Below are 24,808 nucleotides of genomic sequence, written 5' to 3' on the forward strand. Positions count from 1 at the left end.
CTAAACATGAAAGGAACGTCGTTTCTCCGACAGAAATAAACTCAAACATGCACACGGACATGTGAGCAAAGATGTTTATATTATCTTATTTGTATTGAGCTTGGTTGTCTTTTTGAATAATCTAAAATGATCATTTACAATAACCGTTATTTTACAAGCCTCCACATTTTACAGTAAATACAGAAAACTGATGCTTTTCAGTTGCCTGAAAGCTCAATTTAGTGTTAGCGGTGATACTTTAGCACATTTCAAATGGAAAACATTACAAGCATATGTGTTTGAGCACAGTAACTGCAATCTTTAAAGGTATTGCGACAGAAATAGTTTTTGATAAGATCGGTTCAAGTTATCCACAGACAAGGTAAACATTATGTCAAGGTTCATGTCATCCACAAACATGGTAAACAGGGTTCATGTTACAGACGTTAGAGTTATAATGCAGCTGTGTTTCCTCCTACAGGTCTTGTTCTAGTACTTTCAACTGTTCTGTAAGATTAAGTGAAAACTGATTCTCCAATCATTTGTCAAACATTACAGCAACAAAAAAAAGTTGAATCCAATTATTGAATCCGAATCAGGAGATGCCTTGTAGCAGTGTTTGTGAAAAATGTTCTCCAGTCTTCTGGCCCCTGATGTTTGGAGTGTGCTTTTTTTACTTTCCTGAGGCATTTTGCTTAACATCACATACTCCTCCACGGGTGACAGAACATACCCTGTGGCACTGCAATTTTCCATGTATTTATACTCTACCCACACAGAAGCTGGAGATATTTAGCTTCCTGTTCATTGTGATACTTCTTCAAACTCTTGCATTTGACAGGGGGGCTTGAAGAGGAGGAAGAGGCCATTTTTAAATCTGAGGCTGACTCCCACTACCTGCCAGTTATCTGCTTTATATGGAAACAGCCAGTGCACACACAAACACTACATCACACATAGAGTGAGTTTGGATACTGAGGACATACAGTAGCTACCAAAGTGCTTTTGTCTTTACATTAACACAACATTAGTTATATACTACAAATGAATTAATTAGAGATTAAGTTCATTATTTCAATTATGTCAGTTGGGAAATACAGAAAAATATGACTCCAGGCACTGACTGAACCAGACTAATGTTTTTCTCTTTTTTAAAGGTAACATATTATACTCCTTTTCAACAAGTTAAAATTAAGTCTCAGAGCTCCCCAAAACATGTCTGTGAAGTTTTTTGTTATATCCAGGATCCACTCTGATCCTGTATTTGATCATGCCTATACACCCCTCTATTTCAGCCCTGCTCAGAACAGGCTGTTTCTGTGTCGGTAGCTTTAAATGCAGGTGAGCTGTGTTTGACCACACCCCCTCTGGAAGGTGTTGGGTGGATGTTTTATTCATGTTTCACTGAATCGGTTCTAACTTTCTGCATGGTGACCTGGTACGGGTCACTCAGCGTCAAAAACCGCAACAAAATGCAGAGCATTGTTAAACTGTGTGGCAGAATCACAGGATCGTCCCTTTCTGACCTTTCTTATTTATATAAACCAAAGTGTTTTAAGAAAGCTCAGTCAATCTTGGCAGATCAAAGTCATCCTTTGCCCAAGGATTTTAAGTTGCTGCCGAGGATGAGAAACTCCTTTTTTCCTGCTGCCATCACCTTTTTAAACAACTAACTTTGTTGCCTCTGTTTCCATTTGTCTCTTAACTATTGTATTTATTTATTGTCCATTCTATGTTGTTTGCTGATTGCGGGCTGTATGTATATATGTGTTTTACTGCTGACTGCAAGACAACTTGCCCTCTCGCAGGGATAATAAAGACAACCTTGAACCTTGGGCTTACTTGCACCATAGTATAGTCTACGGTGGAAAGATGCACTCTGAGGGCAGAACAAACACCTAGCTGTGGGAGTGTCACCCACCTGGGGGAGGGGTTCCAGTAATTAGATATAAAAAATAACTTGGCAAGTACATCAGTCTCTTCATTTTTGTAAACTTTATTATTTAGCCGCCTATTTTAGTTGCTTTTAACACAAAAGATAACGTAAACAGTTGTTCAATAAAAAAAACCGAATTGCTGGGTATTTACACAGTAAGTATGTGCATGACTTATATCTGCACCAAGAGGATAATATTTGCATTTGGAGACAGAAATAGGGGGAACATCAAAGGGAATGCAGACTGGCTGCACAGAGCCCTGCGTGTTTAAAACACATGCATTATACAAGACTAAAAGCCGGAGAAAAGATTGTCAGGGAATGTTCAGGGTCAGGTTCAACACAAAACAGCATTCGAAAGCATAGCATCCTTTGAGTCATGTTCGCTTTCTCCTTTTGTTTGTGTGTGTGTGTGTGTGTGTGTGTGTGTGTGTGTCATATTTTAGGAGATGCAGCAGTGACAGGAGAAGAGCGTTTGGCTTGATTTCGTTTTTAGTGCATAATACATTAGTTTCTTACGTTCACCAAATGTATTCTTTTCAAAACATGTTGACTTTCAAACATCAACAGTGAATTAATGGGAAACTTGGGTTTTAGGGAGTGCGATTAAGAATAATAAAATCAATGATGGGCAAAGAAAATGACAAAATACACCTAAATTGTGCACGATCTGCTCAAAGTTGACACCGATTTGACTCACAGAAACTTTATCCTGCGCTATTTGTTTGACAAAACCAATAGAAGTGACTGACAGAAAGTTTGGAGGGAGAGAAGAAGAGGGTAAATAAAGTTCAGTCAGAGTTTAAACTGGGGAGCTTGCAGATATATGGTGACACTAATGTGTGACTTTAGCTCATTTCTGTAATAGCAGTTATATAAGAAAAATGAAGTCCGGCAAGGATTGTCACATTGTTCACAAAGGTTGGCTCAGTTGCTTCATACATGAATGAGGAAGATGGCTTGGACTGAATACTGTAAGCATCCAACAGAGAATCCATTATATGCTTTGTCTTCTTTAACAATCCCTCTGGAATTAGCTCTTGCAGATTCAGTGTCAGTCGGGTGCCATACTGTAGCTTACCATCAGTCATGTGTTGACTTCAACTGTGTAAATTCTGGATGTTTCCTTTCAGATCCAAAGTGGACCAGAATCAGCACAGACTTGCGTGCTATCCCTTTTAAAAGGCTTTCTAACAGCGACAGAATAAAGTGAGACTTGTTATAGGATGATATTTTTTGTAACACATAACTGTCTTTTTTTCCAGGAAGCTTCAAAAAGGGTGAAAAAGCACAAAACACAAACACTTGAGTGTGTAAAACATCCAGTTTCAAGCTGTTGTAATTTTAAGTTGTAATTAAAGTCTCAATGAAAGTGACAGTGGCTGGGCTGATTTAATTATCCAACAACAGTTGATACTACTTCTATTCCTAAGTATAGGAAAGATAGACCTTACTGAGTTTTTTTTTTTTGCAAATTAAATTGCTTTGTAAATCAAAAAACTCTCTTTAAAGTCGGTTATTTGGGTTGAAATGTTTTTCTTTCAATATCGACCTTCATAAAAAAGCATTCTCCAGTGTGGAGTTCGATGTGGTATCTTATTATAGTGCCCTACAAAGGCCAAAGACCTTAACTCGCCAGAGTGTAGAACTGAGAAAAATGACTTTAAAGTATTTTTGTTGTCCAGCCATATGAGTTGCAGGCAGAACATTGAAAATGTGGCAATTCTTTGTCTTTTTAATGAGGTTATTAATGTTCATAAAAATCTTTAGCTCAAACCTGACCTTTAACCCTTATTTGGAAGTTAAGGTACTCTGCCTTTGCATTGGCTGTATAATAATACAGGGTCATGCCAAGGCAAAAGGCATTAACTTCCATTTGATACTGTATTTCACTTGGTTGCATTGTTAAAATAACACAACCAACACTATTGTGTGTCAGAAGTGCTTGATGACAGATATCAAAATAAAGGCATAACACTTTAACTCTACTGCAGTAACTTCACTTTGATCCGCAGCAAAACAAAGGCAAAGACCCTAATGAGTGAAGTTACTGGACTCTGCCTTGGTTTCTTGAGAGCTTTTGGAAGTTAAGGCAAATACAACCTACTATTTTCTAAAAAAAACAACACAATTGACTCAAGATATTTGTCCACATGATAAAGCACATCTGTAATGTTCCAAAAATGACAAAAACTCATTTTTGAAAAAATTGAAGTGACTGCCTTTTGCCTTTGTAGGGCAGTATACATATATGAACCTTTTTTACGGCTAAATTCTTAACTATATTATAATGGGTAAAACATTATGTGCTGGTTGTGAACTCTATAAAGTAAAAGGCTCTAGTTCCTTGAGGCTCAATGCAGATCCTGAGAGATTATGACCATGATCAGTAAAGTGGTTGTGTATTCATTCCTGGCACAGTATCGTGCGACACCGGTGGAGGCTCCAGGTGAATCAGCGAACAATTGGCCCCATTCCAAATGCAGACTTTGCATATATTATAATATTCATGCATGCTGGTTGCCTTGCATTCCAGTTTCATCACAGGCAAGGTGACATTAGTTTGCCCTTGCTGCTGAGGCCCTGGTGGACAACACATTTTTTGGGGGTGTATGATCTGTAGCTCTGTATCAGTATTTTATCTACTGAAACACTTTGATATTTAATGTGTTGCAGTCCATACACTCTTGCATGTATGCACTTCATTTGTACTCAAATGATCTATACTCAGGGATTCATAATGAGATTTATTTTGGTCCACTTTAAGATCCCAGAGGAAACTATTTGTTTTTGAAGTTATTTTGGATGAAAAAAAATAATTGTTTTTGATCCAAGAACAATTTTAAGAAGTGCCAAAAAACAGTAATTCAAGCAACAAAAGCAATCTTAGTCCTATTGTTGTCTCTGTTTGACTCCTCAAAACAACATTTCAGTGATGTCAATCTCTTCATGTGCTCTTTGAAGCTGTAAGGCACGTCTACGTTTTTTCACCCTCTCTCTCTCTCCTAAGGGTTGGCCAGGAAAATGCGGGCAGCCAAACTCATTTCAACAACACAAATGAAGGTGACCTACACAGCAGGATGCTCGCTGCAGAGGCAATGCTTAAGATACTGTTTAACCAACATATGTCCTTCCTGCGTCGGTTCTTTCATCGAAGCGTCTTTGTAGACAAGCTTTGGTTATTATCGCACTAGCGGTGTCTAAGGCCATTTCCAGCGATCTCACAGCTGATGTGTAATTCTTTTATCCAAGTCCACATGTATCTTGTATCACTATTTCTTACAGATATAATTTTTAATGGAGTTTATATTTATCACTCTAAAAGGCAACCCTCAGTCTGCATGTGTCTCCTCTCTACAAAGTTTAGCTTTACAGGTCTTGTTAATGACTCTTTTGTAATTGCTAATGATGGCAATTAGACCATGTCCTCTTCATCGCTATTCAGATGCCACAACAGACCTCTTATAGTCCTCTCACTGTATGCATGGCACACAAAAAAATGGATGAGAGTAGCACGGCACTTCATCTCCCTATCCGTCACTATTTATAGCCCGAACAATTAAGCCGAGAGAAAGACCTTCATTAGCCTGCTGCTATTCAGCGAGACCCGGAGTCGCCTTGCCAGCCAGCCAAACAGGTGTTCTTTAATAATCACTGCTGAATTGCCAGCAACACTGGTTTGCATTTTTCCCTCCATATGTTTCAAGCTGTTAGCAGAGCTCTGCTGAGAAATGAATGACTTTCGAGGCCTCATTTCAAGATCTTACAGTGCTTACAGGTGGCTGTTGGCTGGCAGTGTGACCCTGATATATGAGGACCTGGCAATGTTTGTGATATTGAGACACAGGAGACAAAACGACGTATTGCATTGTGTGTTTTCTGCAGAGGTATTACATGAGACGAGTATTATGATCAAAATAAAAACTCATATTTGTGCCTGGGCTTCAACTGCAACATGCAGCTTTACTTTTTGCCTTTGTTTGCCCGCCTTAGAAGGCTGGAAATGTTGTGTTGTCATGAGGGTGTCAAAGGAATTGTATAAGATGTAAAAAGGAAAACCAAATTTCATGCTGAAGACGATCAGTGTAAGGCAAATAAATTACATGTATGACCCTTTTACATATTGTGGATTTGCAGGCTGTATATGTCCTCTGTAGATTTGCCAATAGCCGAGAGATGAGAAGCTGCCAGAGGTTTTTGTAAAAGCCACGGTGCCATGCCACCACTCGCTCCAATTAGGCTGCGGTTCATTTGTTATCTGATCAAGCAGGGTTAGAATATAATCACTGTGGGTTGAGTTTGGTGGGGGGTTGGTTTTGCTTTGGAAAGTTTCATTTTTCACTCCATTTTCACTCAAATGTATTCAATTTGATGGAAATATGAAAGCCCTGAAATAACTAGAGTCTATTGTTTTCAATATAAAAAAACCCCACAAATGGACGCAAGCCATTTCACAACTGCTTGGAGATGCATAAATGCAGAACAATTGTTCTGGAACTATGCTAATATAAATGACAAACAAGTTAATTTAGTCTTTATTTAGAAGGTCAATGCATTATTTTTCAATTGAAATTTGTTTGGCAATTTTTTTCAGTGCTACAGCAAGCAAGCAGTATGACATGACTGAAGCCTTCAAATTAAGATTTAATTATTACAAAGAAGTGGTTAATAATCCACTTTGTCTCTGAAAGGCTCATAGTAACAAGACATTCAAAATGTTCACCAATATTATGTCAACCTTCATATTTTTACATCTATCTTTTACCAAACACAACCGACACAGAAGCTCTACAGTAAATGAATATTACACATATAAGAGAGACGCCCTTTGCAATATATCTAGTATGCTATATGGCCTTCTGTATATCTTTGCTTTACTTCTATGCCATGCTGGTCTATAACACACCCCCTACTCTATAAGCTTCTCTGCACTCTCTGCCTGGCCCATTAGGAGACTGTCTGCTGCTGTAAAGGGAATGAATGGAGTTAATGTGATTGGACACTATGAAAGCCTGCCCCAACTTATCTGCTGATAATATATTCCTCCCACTAACAATGCATTCCCCCTGCTTCAGCCCTTCATCCAGAGTGTGCCACACCATGCCATGATCTCTGGTTACCATCCCTAAGGCCCCCTTTACTATTTCTAGCAATCTTATACTTGTCAACAATTGTTTTTGTACTGTATTGCCATAGTAAAATACATTATGATGCCTTTTGCTCTTTTCTTTTCTTAAGGCGTATAACACTCATCCAATCCAAAGCTTGTGTGTATTGTTAACTGTCAAAGAAAATGGAAGGCTTGAGTATATGATGATACACTGTCAACTGTCCATAGAAAATATGATAGAAAGATAGAAAGGAAAGTACAAAACTTTTGGCTTGACATTTTAGATACTGATGATACACCAATTAGACTGCTAATATCTTTAGCATCAGCTATTGAATGAACCATTACCAGTCTGAAGTGATATCACATCGAGATGGCGCCGAGGACGGTCGCCCTGATGTGTTGGTGCGCGTTGTTTTGTCCAGAGAAGAGCTTATGAATATAAGGGCTACAACTCCACTGGACTTATTCCCCACTTTTCTGACGGAATCCGTGGAATTATTGGATATTCAGGTCAAAAGGGGCCCTCACCTTTGTCAGCGCTGTGAGATGACGAAGAAGAGGGAAAAGGGCCGGAGGGCTTGTGCGTCTCCGCCAGCGGACTACGCACAGCTCTACCAGGCATCTTTCTCTCCAACGTGTGCTCACTGTGCAACAAACTGGACGAACTTCAGCTACTGATGGGAAGAAACAGAGACTTTTATACATCCTGTGTTTTGTGTTTCACAGAGACATGGCTGTGTGGACTGATACCGGACTGCGCTGCACACAACTTTCCAGAAAAAAAAAGGGTGGAGGAATCTGTTTCTATGTCAATAGTGGCTGGTGTACAGATGTAAAGGTGATCCAAAGGCATTGTTCTCCTGAGCTGGAATCTTTTTTCATTCATTGTAAACCTTTTTATTCCCCCCGTGAGTTCTCTTCATTCATTCTGGCCAGTGTTTACATTTCACCGCAAGCCAACGTGCAGGAGGCACAGCGCGCTCTCGCCGACCAGATAATGTGTGTGGAGCGGACAAACCTGGACTCCTTAATAATTGTCCTCGGCGACTTTAACTAAGGTAATCTCAGTCATGAACTCCCTAAGTACAGACAGTTTATTAAATATCCAACCAGAGAAATAAATGTTTTGGATCACTGTTACACCACAGTCAGCAATGCCTATCACGCCGTCCCCCGCGCTGCACTGGGCCACTTTGACCATGTCATGGTCCATTTGATTCCTTCATACAAGCAGAAATTAAAGCTCTGCAAACCTGTGGTGAGGACATCAAAGCAATGGACCAGTGAAGCTGTGGAAGAATTAAAGGCGTGCTTAGACTGTACTGACTGGGATGTTTTCAAGTCTGCCACAAACAGTCTGGATGAGTACACAGAGGCTGTGACGTCATACATTGGCTTCTGCCAGGACTTGTGTGTAACATCACGCACGACGGTGAGTTACAACAACGACCAGCCCTGGTTCACAGCTAAACTCACAGCCTACAAAAGGCTAAATACACCTTCAACAGGGCGGTGAGAGATGCCAAGCGTCTTTACTCTGGGAAACTACAACAACAGTTTTCAGATACAGATGCTGGCTCAGTCTGGAAAGGCCTCAGACAGCTCACCAGCTACAATCCTGAAACCCCCCACTCAACTCAACTCCCCCACCACAGCAGAGATTCAGGACCCTCAACGACTGTCCGCCCCAACAGCCCTCTCTCCCCACACCCCAGCGACACCTCTTTCAGTCACTGAAAGAGATGTAAATAAGATCTTTAAGAGACAGAACCCCCGCAAAGCAGCAAGACCAGACTCTGTCTCTCCCTCCACCCTGAAGCACTGTGCTGATCAGCTGTCTCCAGTCTTTACAGACATCTTTAACAGCTCATTGGAGACATGCCATGTGCCAGCCTGCTTCAAGACCTCCACCATCATCCCTGTCCCCAAAAAGCCAAGGACCACAGGACTTAATGACTTCAGACCCGTCGCCCTGACCTCTGTGGTGATGAAGTCTTTTGAGCGCCTTGTGCTCTCCCACCTCAAAGACATCACAGACCCTCTCCTGGACCCCCTGCAGTTCGCCTACAGAGCCAACAGGTCTGTGGATGATGCTGTCAACCTGGCCCTCCACCTCATCCTCAAGCATCTGGACTCAGCAGGAACCTACACCAGGATCATGTTTGTGGATTTCAGCTCTGCTTTCAATACGATAATCCCAGCTTTGCTCCAGGACAAGCTCTCCCAGCTGAATGTGCCTGAGTCCACTTGCAGGTGAATCACAGACTTCCTGTCTGACAGGAGACAGCAGGTGAAGCTGGGGAAGCATGTCTCGGACAGCAGGACTATCAGCACTGGCTCCCCTCAAGGCTGCGTTCTTTCTCCTCTGCTCTTCTCCCTGTAAACCAACAGCAGTACCTCCAGTCATAAGTCTGTCAAGAGACGACACCACCCTCATTGGACTCATCTCTGGTGGGGATGAGTCTGCCTACAGGTGGGAGGCTGACCATCTGGTGACCTGGTGCGGTGAAAACAATCTAGAGCGTAACGCTCTGAAGACAGTGGAGATGGTTGTGGACTTTAGGAAAACTGCAGCCGCCCCCAGCCCCATCACCATCGATGAATCCACAGTGTCTACTGTGGAGTTTTTCCGCTTCCTGGGGACCACCATCACCCAGGACCTCAAGTGGGAGCTGAACATCGTCTCCCTCATCAAGAAAGGACAGCAGAGGATGTACTTCCTGCTGTTTGAGACTCTCCCCTCTGGTTGCAGTCCATCAAGACCAAAACCTCTCGCCACAAGAACAGTTTCTTCCACTTTGCTGTCAGCCTGATGAACAATGTTGAGTTACGTATAACACGTAAAGCTCACTTTTTCAGTTCATTCCCCGTCCACGAATCCCTCGAATTCTTCTTCTTCAGTGTCCGAATTGAACAGTTGGGCGAGTACGGCATCCAACATGCCTGGCTCCCTCTCGTCATTATCCGAGTCAGTGTCGCTGAGCGCCGTGTACAACCAGTATGGATCAACCAATTAACCAATTGATCCATATATAAGGCGCTCCGGATTATAAAGCGCACTGTCGTTTTTTGAGAAAATTAAAGGCTTTTAAGTGTGCCTTATAGTGCGGAAAATACGGTAGTAGAAATGTGAAATACATTTTGAAGTTGGTGCCTTCTTGGCCGAGAAAAGGCAGAAAGTGTCTTTTTGACTCATGTGGATGAAAGACACCAAATCCCAGAATGCATATTACCACAGGCAACTCCCACTAAGGTCCGAATCAGAATCAGAAATACTTTATTAATCCCAGAGGGAAATTCGATCGTTACAGTTTCTCCAAAATATACAGCAGTAGAAATATAGTAATAAAAACATTTACAGACATATTTAACACATAAGGCCATTTCCTCAACAGATCCAGAGATTTCTTCCAGAATTGATCTTGGAAATTCCTGGCAGAAAACAGACTCTATGTCTGTGTCCATAGGCAAACAGTGAGAGCACCGACACTACCAGACACTATAGCAATATAGCCGCGAGACGGTTGCTGCCGACAGGCTAGTCTTGTGTCCCGGCGGGCGGCCAGAAAACCCGATTCTGATCATGATTCTGATTCTGATCCCCAACTATCCATTCATTCACGATCTACTTGCAGCATTACACCCATTTAAATAGAGCTGTCAGTCTGCACTCATGGTGTAATTATGATGAAATACTAATTAGCGCACACCTGACCTATGCTGACATGCCCACGCTCTCAAATGTCTGCTCCAGATGGCAGCAGGTACAAAGCATGCCGGGGGAAGAGACCTTTTTCAGGGCTGTCTGCATTAGCACAGGGAGAACCCGGCCTATTAGGCTACGATTCTAAACATGTCTCGTTTGTTTTGGTTTTAATCCAACAATCTGGCCAATGTGTGAGAAAAATGTGTCTGTTAGATATAAATGATTAAGAGGTTTTATTTTAGATCCAGTGGGTGCTTTGCATCCCCAGTAAAAGGCTGCTGGTGTGTTACATGTTTATTTCTAGAGGTCGACAGCAGGTGATCAACATCGTCATAACAGAACATCTCAGATGCCCGTATTACTGATCCAATGAAATAAACTTTATTTTTTATTTTCGTAAATGAAGTCTCCACTCCGATCCAAAAAAGCTTGTGGAGTACATGAGTATTGTATTTTTAATGGAAGGGCTGCACCATCCCTACAAAAAAAGTATACATTTTAGGAGGTAAAAATAAAATAAAAAGCAATCCAATAACATTAATGGTGAGATTATGTCACCAAAATGGTTACGGATTAAGATCATGACCATGCTCCTAAGAAACAAGAAACAAATTCACCTGAGAAAAAGTCACGGTTTCTTATAAAGTGTTGCTACGATCAAGTTTCACAAGTCATCAAGCACTGGCCTCTAGTGTGAGGTTATACACATATTTAACTCCATGCATTCCAACTGACAACTAAAGGTGACAATTTGCTTGGGGTCAAAACATTTTATTAACACATTTCAACCTCATGGGCGCTCCAAAGATATTAATATATTTAGCAGGATATGTAAATAAACATCAAAATGTTTGGAAGCATAAAGAGGAATTACCAAAGTCTGTGGTGGTACTGGATGAACCATTAACGTTTTTGCCAAATATCATGGTAATCCATCCTAAATCATCCTTGTTTAAATATTTCAATCCTGACCAAAGTGTAAGATCAACAAACTGACTGACATTGCCAAACCTTTATCTCATTGCACTGGCAGGACTGTAAAGTTAACATTTACGACTCCCTCGAGCAGGCCCTGGAGAGCAAGTGGTGCTGGGTTGTGCCCTTGTCACATCTGTCAATAGATTAAGAAGCCTAAAATAATTGCAATTAGTCATGGAGCATACAGTCACATATGTGGTAAATTGCTAACTTAATACAAAAAATTATGACACATGAAATGACAAACTTAAATGGCCCCTAAACCTCATTCACAAGATGCTTTCCTTGAAAATGCAGAGACCTGTCTTTTATCATCTCACATACATCAAGTTCTAACCTTAATCAGGCCCTTTGTAGCTTGTGCAACTACTGTACATACTACATGATTGGTTTGGATACAACATTACATTACTTGTCGTTAAAATTGCGATAAGCCTTTTTTCTCAGTCCATGAAGGTTACATTTTCTCACTTGACACCTTTCACAGTGACAACCCAAACTTTCCTGCACCTGTTCCACACTGAATCTGCCACATTTTAGAGGGGAACATCATCAATTGGCTTAAAAAGCTGACTGAACAGGTCAGTTCTCTCTTTAGCTCTGTCTGTCTATCTGCAGCGCCCTGACAGCCTGCGATAGCCACAATTTCCTTGTTAAACATGGGGAGTGTAGTGCATAGATAAGCACTGAGATGCTCACAGGAACATCCACAAGTCTGAGGAGCCAGTTACTGAATACATATTACAACTGTTGGAACTCTTTTAAGATCCGATGAAAAGCCTGCTGAGTGAGTCTATTACACGTGCTAACCACAGATAGACACATTTCCATGGAACCAAATTGATACGTTTGGACAAATATATCACTGTAAGCAAAGAGGCAGCAAAGAAAGTTGCACACTTGGACTAACATGAACCATACACACAATGAAATGTTCATGTCTTGTGTGCGTAATGCATCATGGCTTAACACAAATTGTGACATACTTTTGGAGAAGCTATTGTCGTTGTCACAAGCCAATTATTTGCGCAATAACGTTTTTTTTATGTGGGCTATTGTAAAATATAAATTATGAAATCTCACTCCATAGAAATAGTGAGAAAAGCTTCTCACAATTTAGCAGAGCCTAAGAGGACAATTTGCTACGCCAAACCAAACAACAGTCTGAAGGCTTGATATATTCATTTTACCCTGGTAAAAAAATATGAATCTAAAAATCATCACATTGGAAAGACTGTACCTTGAGTATGCATTTCTTTACATACCAAAAAAAAACTTTGCTAGGATGACCACTGTTAAAAAATGAAGTAGGATTTGGTGATGTCAGACTGCAACAGACTTTAACTGCTCCCAACTCACTCATTGTTAGTGTGGACCTACAGTGGCAGGGTTATAGATGCTTTTCTTGATTCTGAGCTATTACTGAAACATGGCAGTCAAACAGGAGAGGCTCCATGGTAGAGGGCCCACTCCCTCAATGGATATAAAAGGCTCATTCCAACATTGGATTGGGACTGTTAATGATGTATATTGTCTTGTATGGGATGATTTTTTTGTCCATATTAAATGTTTGGAGTATTTATTATGCTACTGTTGCTACCACTTATGGTTCTTGTCAATTTCGGCAATTTAATGCCCAATGACCAATTTTAAAGTAGAAATGCCGTTTACAGTGCTTGAAATACTGGCTTTAAAGTCATTGTAACCAATACAAAGGGATACAAGAGAAACAAGCTCATTGTGCAGTAATTCCCTGATATCATTGTGTTAATTAGAGATGTGCTTGACTTGTTTTTTCTTTTCATCTGTTTTAAGTACTTGGATTAGATTGTATTCCCTCTTTATAAAACAATTCTTAATACCATCCTGATAAGCTTAAATTGTTCTTAATAGGTTATATCACATCATCCAGGCCTGTATTTGATAATTAAAGAAGAGTCATCATTGCATTTGTTATTGCAGCAAATGTGTTTGAAATACTTGGTTGTAGTCATCAGTGTTGTACTATGAGCACACACGTGTAGATTTAAGTAAAAGCCAGCTGTGGCTCACTGCAGAGGTCCACCGGGCTGCTCCTGTTTCTTGCTTGTTTTGTGCTCATTTTTGATGCTGTTCCTATTGTTTTCCTTGTTCAATAATATATGGCACATATGCTTGCTACTGAGACTAATGTACTTGGTGTGGGATTTGTGCTGGATTAAGCTTCAAAACAATGGCTGACAGTCTATTGTTCAACGCTGGCATGCTCAGCTCCCCATAGAGCAGCTGGTTTAGTGCAGTTTGGGTTGTGTGAGAAGAAAATAAAACCAATATTATGCAATCTAGTCTTATTTGCCATTGTGTGTAGAGTATGCAGTCGGAAGCATACTGTCTGATGGCTAAACAGTGCAAGCTGAAAACAACAATTCATGCATGCTGATTAAAATATGATGCTGCTCTGCTGTAATCATCCATGTATTCATTTCAGGCAGACATAGTGTTGTTTACCACAATGACACGCAACACAAACCCCACTCAAAATGAATGGTGAAAATGAATTCTGCTAATTTTTTCAAGTGATGCCGCCTCGATGGAAGGACTTCACCAATCGAACTAATTGAAGTATGTTTGCTCTGATTTTGATGACTCATATAATTTCATTATGCATGGCTGAATGCCTTTTTTAATATCTTAATCAGGAGCAATTACCTTCCTTTTATCACCATGTCAACGCTTCAAGAATCACTCGTGGCATCAAGTGCTGTGCACACATGTGCTCTCTCAGGAGTACTGTGCCTGTCCGGTATTGTATAAATTGCCCCCCCTGATTGCATGCAAACAGATGACGGTGTGATGTAGGCCTGTACCATTACCACCACCAGTACTCAAGTGTTGTACAACAGAGGCCACCATCAAAGGCCGTACTTGATTCTCAGTCTGAGTGGTACTAGACAAATGCAGCAGTATGTAATTACAGTTGAGATAGTTTGATGTTAGACGAGAGACAGGGACTGACATGGAGTCCCCTGGATATAGATCTTGTGACTTGTTCCATAAGTTAATTACAAACAAAAGGGAGAATATGTTTTCAAAGCGGGGACAAAATCCCTCTTTTTAGTGGATTAGCCGAATTAACAGAGCAGATAATCTCTCACACAGAAGGCTGCACTTTTGCAAAGGTAATGTTTGCCTTTTATCGCAAACATCCAACATATTCCATGTTGACATTTGCATACAGAGAGATTTTATGTGACAAAATAGAAGAGAGCTCTGAAGGACAAGCTGAAGGGGTGTTTCCTCCTATTTCTGGACAGTACTGTTCACAACAAGCTCTCAGACCTGAGTAATGACTTATGCTGATGTCCACGTGGGATAAATCATGTCATTCCTGACAGGTAACATGATTACTCTTGCTGAAGAGAACTGTAGCTTAGCAACAAAATCACAAGAAGTTGATGTCGGTGGAGGAGCCCTGCCATGCATCAGTTAGCCTGTCAATTTTATGTAAGTGTGGCTGTGAGCCATCAATCCCCCCCGTCAGCAGCAAAGATAACAAAAGGGCTAGCATTTGTTGAAATAAAGAGAATATAGAAAATGAAGAGGTGCTGAATAAAATATGATGTTTTGAGATCTATATGTACAAATCTGGAGGTAAAGCACATGCAATACAATATTATTCTGAAACAGGAACTTAGTCCAAAAGCAGGTCTTGTGAGATCAGAGGGTGAGGAAATTTAGAGATAAAAAACAAAGTATACACAGTAGTTTATACTGTATATAAAGGTTTTTATATTAAATTATCATATTTTTTACAGCCAAAAACATGTGAAGAAAAAATAAGTTACTTACCAGTGTGCTTCAAGTCTTATTCCCGGGTCTCCCTCAGAGGAAATGCTCAAAATTCACCACCAGTGTAGAAGAAGCAAAAGGGAACTTTGTAGCCGTTATATTTTACAATATAAGTTACTGTTGCTCCTGTATTTGTCTTGTAATTATTTTCTCCTAATTTTGACCAAAAGACTCAGCCATTCAAGGAAAAAAAAGAACTAAAAGCAGAGGCCCATTTGCAGAACAACTTCTCACATGCACCTCTTAATGCACATAACTCCCAGACTTCCCTCCACCGGATGAGACACAGCGCTGTGATAAAAACCCCTGGAGATCGCAGGGAGAGTGCTCAGGAGATTTGCATAATGTGCAGAATGCCTCTTGAGTCTTCTGCTGGTATTAATGTCTGACCTGTAGAGAGGGAGAGAGAGACCGGTCCTGATTCTCATTCAAGCCACGCTCTCCTTTGGCATGAATCCCCCTTGAAATCAAGATTTAGGAAAGGGTGATAGATGGGCTGAAGAGTGTCATCAGGAAAAGGGAACTGACAAGCCTTAAGGAAAAGCTGGAAAAGCCAATAAAGTATTCCAGAAATCATTTTGCTGGTGGCATTGAAGAGGTTCTGTGCTCCCTGTGTGTATCCCCTGTGCTTCCGCCTCTTCGCGTCCACCTTGTCTACAGCTGTGGTGGAGTCACTGAGTGATAGAGTGGTGCTAAGCGCTGCTGCCTGTGTTGCTGCTGCTGCTGCTGCTGCTGCTGCTACTGCATCCTTCCTGCTACAGCAGCAGTCTCTGCCCAAATAAATGCCTGGTTTGTCACAGTTCTATGCTGCAATGCATTAGATTCATCCTCCCTCTCTCTCAAACACTCCCTCCCCTCTTTCGGCTCCCATCCCTACTTGCTCACTCTCCTTCGTTCACTTGCACTCAGTCACACGTGAGGAGACACGCTGGGAGCTCGGAATACAAATAGGCTGTCTTCTTAAAGACGTGATTGTGCTCCTTGACTGTGCTGGATTTTTTTAAGCTAAGGTGAGGGATGGATGGAGTGATGTGATCTGTGATTCTTGACACGCTGTCTTTGATCTCTTTTACCCACAATAAACTGGGAGTGAGGATTTCTGTAACTCTGGAATATCCCTATCTAGATTTAAAAAAATGGAAATAAAAATGTTTTTAAGAACACAGCTGCTGAGCACTTCTGCTCATAGTGTCACTAGTTTTTTTCCAATCGTGGCATGTCTGTCCCTGCTGGGAAAAAACAACTCAACACAGAACCAACCATAAAGTACCCTGAAAAGCCACATTCAATTAATATTTAATCCGGGAAATGGACTTGGAAAAGAGTGGAATGAACCCATATGCTGTTTTCATTCAAATGAAATGTGACAAAGAAGCCGGAGACAAACCTCTTTTAAAAAAAGGATTTTAAAGTTGTCACTGATAAATCATTTCTAAATAAAGACATTTGCAGGTTAATACTTTATAAATGGTACAATTTGCTGCTTTTATTTGGGTTGAATGAAACAACTGAAAGTCTTTAGTTTTAGTTCAGAAAAGCAGGCAACTTCCACACGTAACCAAGACATTTAAAAGAAATGTTATTGGCATCTTCATAAAAAATTTGAAGATGTTCAAATCAGATATTTGACTAAACATTACCATTTTTCTCATACATAGAATCAATGTTTTTTGTCTTTGTGATAAGTATCCCAACTACATAAGTGCTATTGTGTTACACTTATATACATTATACTATCTGCAGCTTTAATTGCAGCTTGACGTTGAATTGAATTTTTTTGAAAAAATAGACTGCAATTGCAATAATGCAAATGAGTAGCATATGGAAACAAGCTCCAAGAAGCCAAAATAGTTGCATTACCAGCTGACACGCTGCAAATTTAAAAAAATGATTAAAGTAAAAACACAAATACAAAAAGCACACACTGAAAAACACACCTCACAGAAGTGATCCAGGCCTAAAGGGGGCGCTCTAATGGACACATATTTGAGATAGATAATAAGAGAGATAGCCCATGTTCTGAATGTATTAATTATCAGACCACTTAAAGAAAGAATGTGCAACATTTTACACATGAATACATCAGAAATCCAGAATATCCTCTGTAAATATCTCTGACTGTCAACAATGAGTGAAATACGCAAGTCCCACTGACTGTGATGTTGTCTGAGCTGTATTCAGATCATGTTAACATGGGCGGGACGTCCGGCCGGCTCATCCTCTTGTGTATGAAAGCTGTTTAAGTGAGGGACTTGAAAAAGAAGAATAGCATACTGTACTCACTGCTTATTTGAAGCTTTTTTTAAATCATGGTCATTCCATGTAAATTTAGGGGGCATGTCATTACCATTACCATACCATTAGCCTGCTGACACAACAATGCAGCTCTCTTGCGCTCAGTGCTTATTTATAGTGTGTTCCAATTTGATAACTCCTTTGCGCAAACGCCAGAGGAGAGGGGTTGGAGGTGTGTCGCTGTAGGAGAGTGGGGGATTCAGTGTGGGGGAGATGTCGCCAAACAGCAGTTTGTTTTGGTTTCATCTGCTGCATCAAAAAGTCCCAAATTAGTACTTTTTTTTGCAGGAACTGGATAATTTATTTTAGACAGATATCTTTGCTTAAGTAACAGTGCCAAAGTGAAGCCTTAATACCGTATTTTCAGCACTATAAAGCGCACCGGATTATAAGGCGCACCTTCAATGAATGGCCTATTTTAGAACTGTTTTCATATATAGGGCGCACCGGATTATAAGGCGCATAGAATAGAACGTGTTTACAACTGAACAAGGCTGGGAGATATTGTGAATATATAAATATAAATACGTATAAAACTATGTTTTATACGTAGTGCATTCACAATAACTCAACGTTGTTCAAACGTTAATGTGCATATTCACAATATCTCCCAGCCTTGTTCAGTTGTAAACATGTAAAAGAAACACAGTCTGATACCGCTAATTCAAACGTTAGTGCATAACTCAACATTGTTCAGTTACGTATAACACGTAAAGCTCACTTTTTCAGTTCATTCCCCGTCCACGAATCCCTCGAATTCTTCTTCTTCAGTGTCTGAATTGAACAGTTGGGCGAGTACGGCATCCAACATGCCCGGCTCCCTCTCGTCATTATCCGAGTCAGTGTTGCTGAGCGCCGTGTACAACCAGTATGGATCAACCAATTAACCAATTGATCCATATATAAGGCGCTCCGGATTATAAGGCGCACTGTCGTTTTTTGAGAAAATTAAAGGCTTTTAAGTGCGCCTTATAGTGCGGAAAATACGGTAACTTACAGATCTCACTGAACCTTGATGCTATCAGTACTGCAAGCTGACATTGCGCAGTGTTGGAACTTGAACCTAGGAGCTGTTGGTTAGGGAGATAGAGTCAGTAACTTTTCCCTCAGGAGTAGATACAATTCAGCGATTAAATGAATAATGAATAATCTGATGTGGACGTAGCGGTAAAGAAGAGAAAAAGTAATCAAGTGAGGTGAATCGTTTCCCCAAGCCTTGGGGTTGGCGTCCTAAAACTTGGGTTAGCTTTCATCTGTGGACGCGGAGTTGTTCAGCTTTTTGTTTGACTGGAAGTTGCCAAATGTCTGCGGTTAGCTTGTGCAAGTCTGCTGTAGCTTGCTGTGCAGGTACAAGCAGTAAATGTTCACACTATGACCTGCTGTGAGTGTGTGCTCCTGGGGGCGATGAACTCAGGAGGAAGGGCCCAGTTTGAATGTTGTGTTTACAAGTTTCAACGGACTGTGCTACTGACTCTACTCTTAAAGTCCAGGAATTGAAAACACCTAGGTTTATAACATTTCTGAAAAGGACTCTGACATCAGGAAGGACAAATACATGGCAGGAATATAAAAATGGGATAGGACAGCCCCATTATACCAAAAGCCAAACCAGGTTACTATAGTCTGCGCTGTCATTAAGTTGACTTCCATTGTTTCCTTGGAAAGTGATTGTCCAGTTCATGTCTCCAGATATCCCCTCCCCCTTTCCCCGCCCGCAAGCCTGAAAATATCGTCCTCTCAGTGATCAAAATGACCTTGTCAAAGACTCCCTTTTTACAAAATTACTGACCCTTCAGGCTCTATATTTGAAAGTCATTTAAGTGAATTTTGGCTATGTTTGTGAGGACATTCCAGGGGGAAATATGGTGATTGGTAAAATTTAGCAAAAAAGTTGTGGTGATTGGCTAAAATTGAAAAGTCTCACAAAACGTAAAGGGATTGGTTGAATTAGTGTGAATTAAAGTACTCAGAACATCTCAACTTCCTGCAGGGATGAATAATCACATTTGGTCAATGAGTACTGGCCATAAAGGTTGTTGTGTATTTTGACAGTTCATCCAATATTATGTGGAGCGGATACCTCGTTCAGGTTAGCTGAGACTGAAAGGAATAACAGCAGGAAGGTTATGCATTGTTGTGACAAATACAAGATTACAGACTACAGGTTTATTTTATGCACAGAATGAAAAAAAGTCTGCATGCATGTCTGTATAGTAAGTTAGGTAAGCAGTTGCTTGGGATTCAAAACATTACTGTACTTATACTTGCATACAAACATGTAATAAAGACATATTAGTAGATAACTTGTGCTTGACAACTAAAGGTTCCTTAGAGAAAGTAAAAAAAGAAAAAAGCAGACCCCATACGCAGTCATCTCCAGCAAGATTAAACACTCTGGTACTTGTTCTTTGTGTTTGTGTTCCTTAAGGGTTCATTGATATCTGATTTCAGTCCTGCCAATGCTCTTTCTGCCTGCTGATTCTACTGGACTTTGTTTTATCTAATCATGTCTTCCTACTGCAGACTGGAAGCCTGACTTACTATTGAATAAAGTGCGCTGCTCACTTTACCTATCTTGTCTGAAAGATCTGCTTCACAGCCAGTTTCCTGCCATTCAATATTGCAGAAAGATGGAAACAATTAAATTCCTTCTATGACCCGGAAACATTTAACAAGCATTTGAGAAACAGCTATCAAGTCTGTGCCTGTGATATAGAAATGTTGTGATTTTGAGCCAAAGATGTATGGTTCAGTTTCAGACCCATTGATTAAAAATATTCTGAAAGTGATTGTGAAATAAAGACATTTTTCTAAACTTTGTCAATAGATCCAATATCATTATTGATATTATCATAATGCCATTATCATGCTGTCAAAACACACAAGAAAATAGAATAGGCATCTCAAGATTTGTTTTTTATCCTGTGCTTATTGAGCTTCTAGTCCCTCACTTCTTTGCATACTGTCGTTTTATCAAAGTGGAAAAAGACAAAGCAGTGAATATAGATAAGAAATATCCTTTTCCTGTTCTCTCATTTATTTTGTTTCGAAGTAAACCACTTGACAACTAGTTTGTGCTCCTTAGCTCAAACCCTAATAGTTATGTGTGGTCTCATTAAAGAGATGGCTCCTTTGTTATAGCTGTGACAAACTCAATGGGCTTTCTTGAATCTAAGTTGAGACATTTACAGAGGCAGGTCAAAAATGACAGATTACAGGGGTTAGAAACCTGAGGGACTTTCAGATCATGTTTTCCAGATGGCACGGATGATTTCCTCATCTCTGACCAGTTTTTCCTCTAATTATCTGACATTGTTTCCAGGACAACTGAAGCTAAAGTGTTATATACAATAACTCTTTCACTGTTATAGCCTATTGTGCTGATTCTCCACAATGGAACCAGCCTTGTTTTTCAACATTATGAACATTTCATAGGGTCGTGTTTTACTTTACTAAACTTTTAATTACTTGACTTAAGCATTCTTGTTTTTAAAATTCACAAGTCCTTACATTGCTTTTAATTCGTTGCATACATTGTGTTCTTAAGTGTACAACTTTTCAAACTGTGTGGGTCTTCCAACACGAAAGCAGGAAGTGGTCATTCACCTGGCTTCAGGATCTGTGTTTGCATAGTTCCTAAAGGATCCCTTAACTTAAAGAAATAAAAAAAACAATTGTAATTAAACTAATTGTACTTCAAGTATCGAGCTCTGACTTGTATTCCTAGGGTTGGGGTTAGGGTTGTAGGGTATGTAGAATAACATACTGTACTCACTTACTGTACGCATGTAAATTTACATGCAGTGTGAAGATACGAGCGAACCAAAGATTGCTAGCATTAGCAGGCAAACACAACAATGCAGCGCAAATTGTTTTGGTTTCATGCTGGTGCTCAAGGGCGACATCTGCTGGATCAAAAAGTTGTCTATTCTTCCTTTAAAATGTACTAAAGTAAAATTACTGTTTTTAAACTACTCAAAAAAGTACACAAAAAGCTACTCAATCACTATAATATGAGTTGATGTTAGTAATTACTTTCCACCGCTATACCCGGATAGTAGTTCATAGAATAGGATGAGAATGATGGCTAACAATGACACCATAGGGAAGTTTACCTTAAATCATTAAAAAAGAGTCTTGCTCTTTGTCTTTGCTGTTAAAATGTTTTATGGAGAAGACAGTTACTTTGGTCTCTGAACTTTGATCACCAACTTCTAATCAGTGGGAGTTGTCGCCAAATGTCAAGAAATTCCCTTTTCTTGAGATAACATGGATTGGATAGAGATTAACCGATTGACAACCCAACATGAAAGACCTGCCAATTGGCCACAGCTTTCACCTGCACAGATTTATAGCTGCAATTTGAACATTATAAAGCAAAGTCAGCCCACACAGAGATGTATTGACCACTTGACCACTACCACAGCAGAAATCACACTCACTGAAGCACAAAAAGCTATAGCGTTTGTACACATCAGTCATACACATGAAGACATAAAATGGTATATTGCATAGCAACGGAGTGGTTGATGACGTCTTCCCTTTTAAAGTGAATTACAATGTGGATTTTTTGAAAGAACAATGCTGGTATGTCAACATGTCAAAAACTATTATCAATTCCTTCATTACTTTCTAACCTCCTTTCTAAAGATTGGTTTATTTCTTTGATAGGCTATTTCTATTCAGTTCCATCAGTAGGTTCAGTAAGTTTGAGTTTATTCAGATTCTTATCTATTAGATGGGAGATGAAGGATTGTTCAGGGTCAGTTTTAGCTTTGTTTGCACCTGATAATAATCAAGCTAAGTGAATATAGGACTTTGGACTGTCTTACCACACTGGCATTGTCACAATGGAGGAGATGAGGGAATGAATAATGAGCAGGTCCAATGCTGGCTCGCCATCTCTTTCATCAAGGAGAGAGTCCAGAATCCAAAGTCCAGGGCCCTTCAGGGGATCGCTGAAAAACCACAGGGCTAATATTTCAGTCTATTCACTCCAGGGACTGCTTATTAAAGGCACGCAAGTTCTTGGATCTCTAAAAGTTTAAATCACTATTCTTACAAAGTTGGGACGTCATGTAAAATGTTGAAAGAGAATTGGATTCTTTTCAAAACATTTACCCCCCTCAATAAAATTGATTATCATGTGAAAATGAAAATAGCACTAAGACAACATCTCAAATGTTGAAACTGAGAAATTTAATTGTCATTGGAAGATCATATGCCCACTTTAGATTTGATGCCAACCACAAATATCAACAGTTTATGGTCTATTTTCCCTATTTTGAGCTTTGTTATGCTCTGAACCTTTTAAATGGATGACATATTGAGATTACAGAAAGGTCGTATTATCCACGGACTCTTACTACTGGGCCATGCTGTTGTAATATGTCCAGTAGGGGGTTTGGCATTGTCTTGCTGAAATAAGCAAGGCCTTCTCTGAAAAATAAATTGTCCATTTGGCAGCATATATGTTGCTCCAAACCTGTATTAATGGTTCAGCCTTAATGGAGTACACAATTACAGGTAACCTTTGCCATGTGCACTAATGCACCCTTATACCATCACAGATTCCGGCTTTTGAATTGTACACTGATAATAAGCCAAATGGTCCTTCTCCTCTGCAGCCCAGAGAATGGGGCGTCGATTGTACCCAACCAGAAAATCTAATTTTGACTTGTCAGACCTCAGAACAGTTTACCACCTCACCTCAGTCCACTGTAAATGAGCCAGGACCCCGAAAAGACGGCAGCTTTTTTGGAGGTTTGTTTGTTTTACATGGTAGAGTTTAAGCTAACATTTGTGAGTGCAGTGATAAACTGGGTCCACAAATATGGGGTTTTGGAAGTTTTCCTGAGCCGATAAGTCATGTCAACTACAGAATAGTGTCTTTACCTTTTTAATGCAGGGACCATCTTACTCCCTGGAAGATCACAGTCAATCATTTGTTAGTTTTTGCCCTTGTCCCCCTGCATAGTAAGGTCCTTAAATTGTAGCATTATTTGTCCACTCAGTCTTTCAAAGAGTGGAGAGCTTCTGTCCATATTTACTTCAGTAAGAATCAGCCTCTCTGGGATGCTAATTTAAAACCCACTCATGTCACTAACCTGTTGCCGGTTAACCTTGTTGACTGTGAGATGTTCCATCAAATTAGATTTTTTTAAGGATTTCACAACTCTTTCAGTTGTTTGTTGCCACTGTTCCAACTTGTTTGAAACATGTTGTGGGCATCAAATTTGTGATTCAACCAATTAAAGGCCCAAATGATAACTAACAAATCTTTAAAAGAATGCAACTTTAACCTTCTCTTTTCAAACATATGATGCTAAAACAAAAATATTTTACTTAACATCTACATACACTTCGTACTCACTTCAAACTTTTATTCTATTCAATTACAGGCAGGATACCATGACTTCATGTGACATTTGTTCAAGCCTTGCCTGCTTTGATGCGACTTTAATTGTAAAGAAGTACAATAATGAGAGTGCAAAAAAAAAGGGATTTTTATAAAAACTTTCATTTTTTGCAGTTGATTTTCCAGATTATACAGATTGGCTTGACCTTACATTGGAAGGACCCAGTGTTTGTACCAGCTATTGGTCAACTCAAAATTCATAACTGGTCTTACCTTAAGAGACTGGTACTGCTTATAATCTGATCCCACTGTTTTTTTGTTTTAATTACTAAGACATGGGGAAGCTAAGACAGACTTAAACCTATAATTAGAAAAACATTCCTCAGTTGTCGAGCAGCAGCTAATCATGACCAGAATAGGTCGGATATTTTTACCCTTCCTGCCTTTTCTTGCAGTTTTCATGTCCCCTGATGCATATTGCATGCTTCATGTGCCCAAGATTTTCTAGAGAAAACAGTATATAAAATAATGCATTTTGAGACTTGATAATGTCCTTTTATTAATAAATGAGCATATTTAAGTCCTTATTGTTTCTTTTCTCAAGAAAACCATGGT

The 24,808-nt window shown here is 39.9% G+C and overlaps 1 protein-coding gene across 3 annotated transcripts in view; it reads right to left on the minus strand.

Moving 5' to 3' along the window:
* Positions 1–16,318, minus strand: part of lrrc4ca (leucine rich repeat containing 4C, genome duplicate a) — a 157,715-nt gene extending 141,397 nt beyond the window's left edge. For all 3 annotated transcript variants that reach the window (XM_065956881.1, XM_065956882.1, XM_065956880.1), the window contains exon 1: positions 15,541–16,318. The gene's annotated coding sequence lies outside the window, so the exon portion shown is untranslated. The remainder of the gene's footprint in view (positions 1–15,540) is intronic.
* Positions 16,319–24,808: the final 8,490 nt, after the last annotated feature.

This window comes from Labrus bergylta, chromosome 7 (assembly GCF_963930695.1).
Source record: "Labrus bergylta chromosome 7, fLabBer1.1, whole genome shotgun sequence".
NCBI classification, from domain to species: Eukaryota; Metazoa; Chordata; class Actinopteri; order Labriformes; family Labridae; genus Labrus; species Labrus bergylta.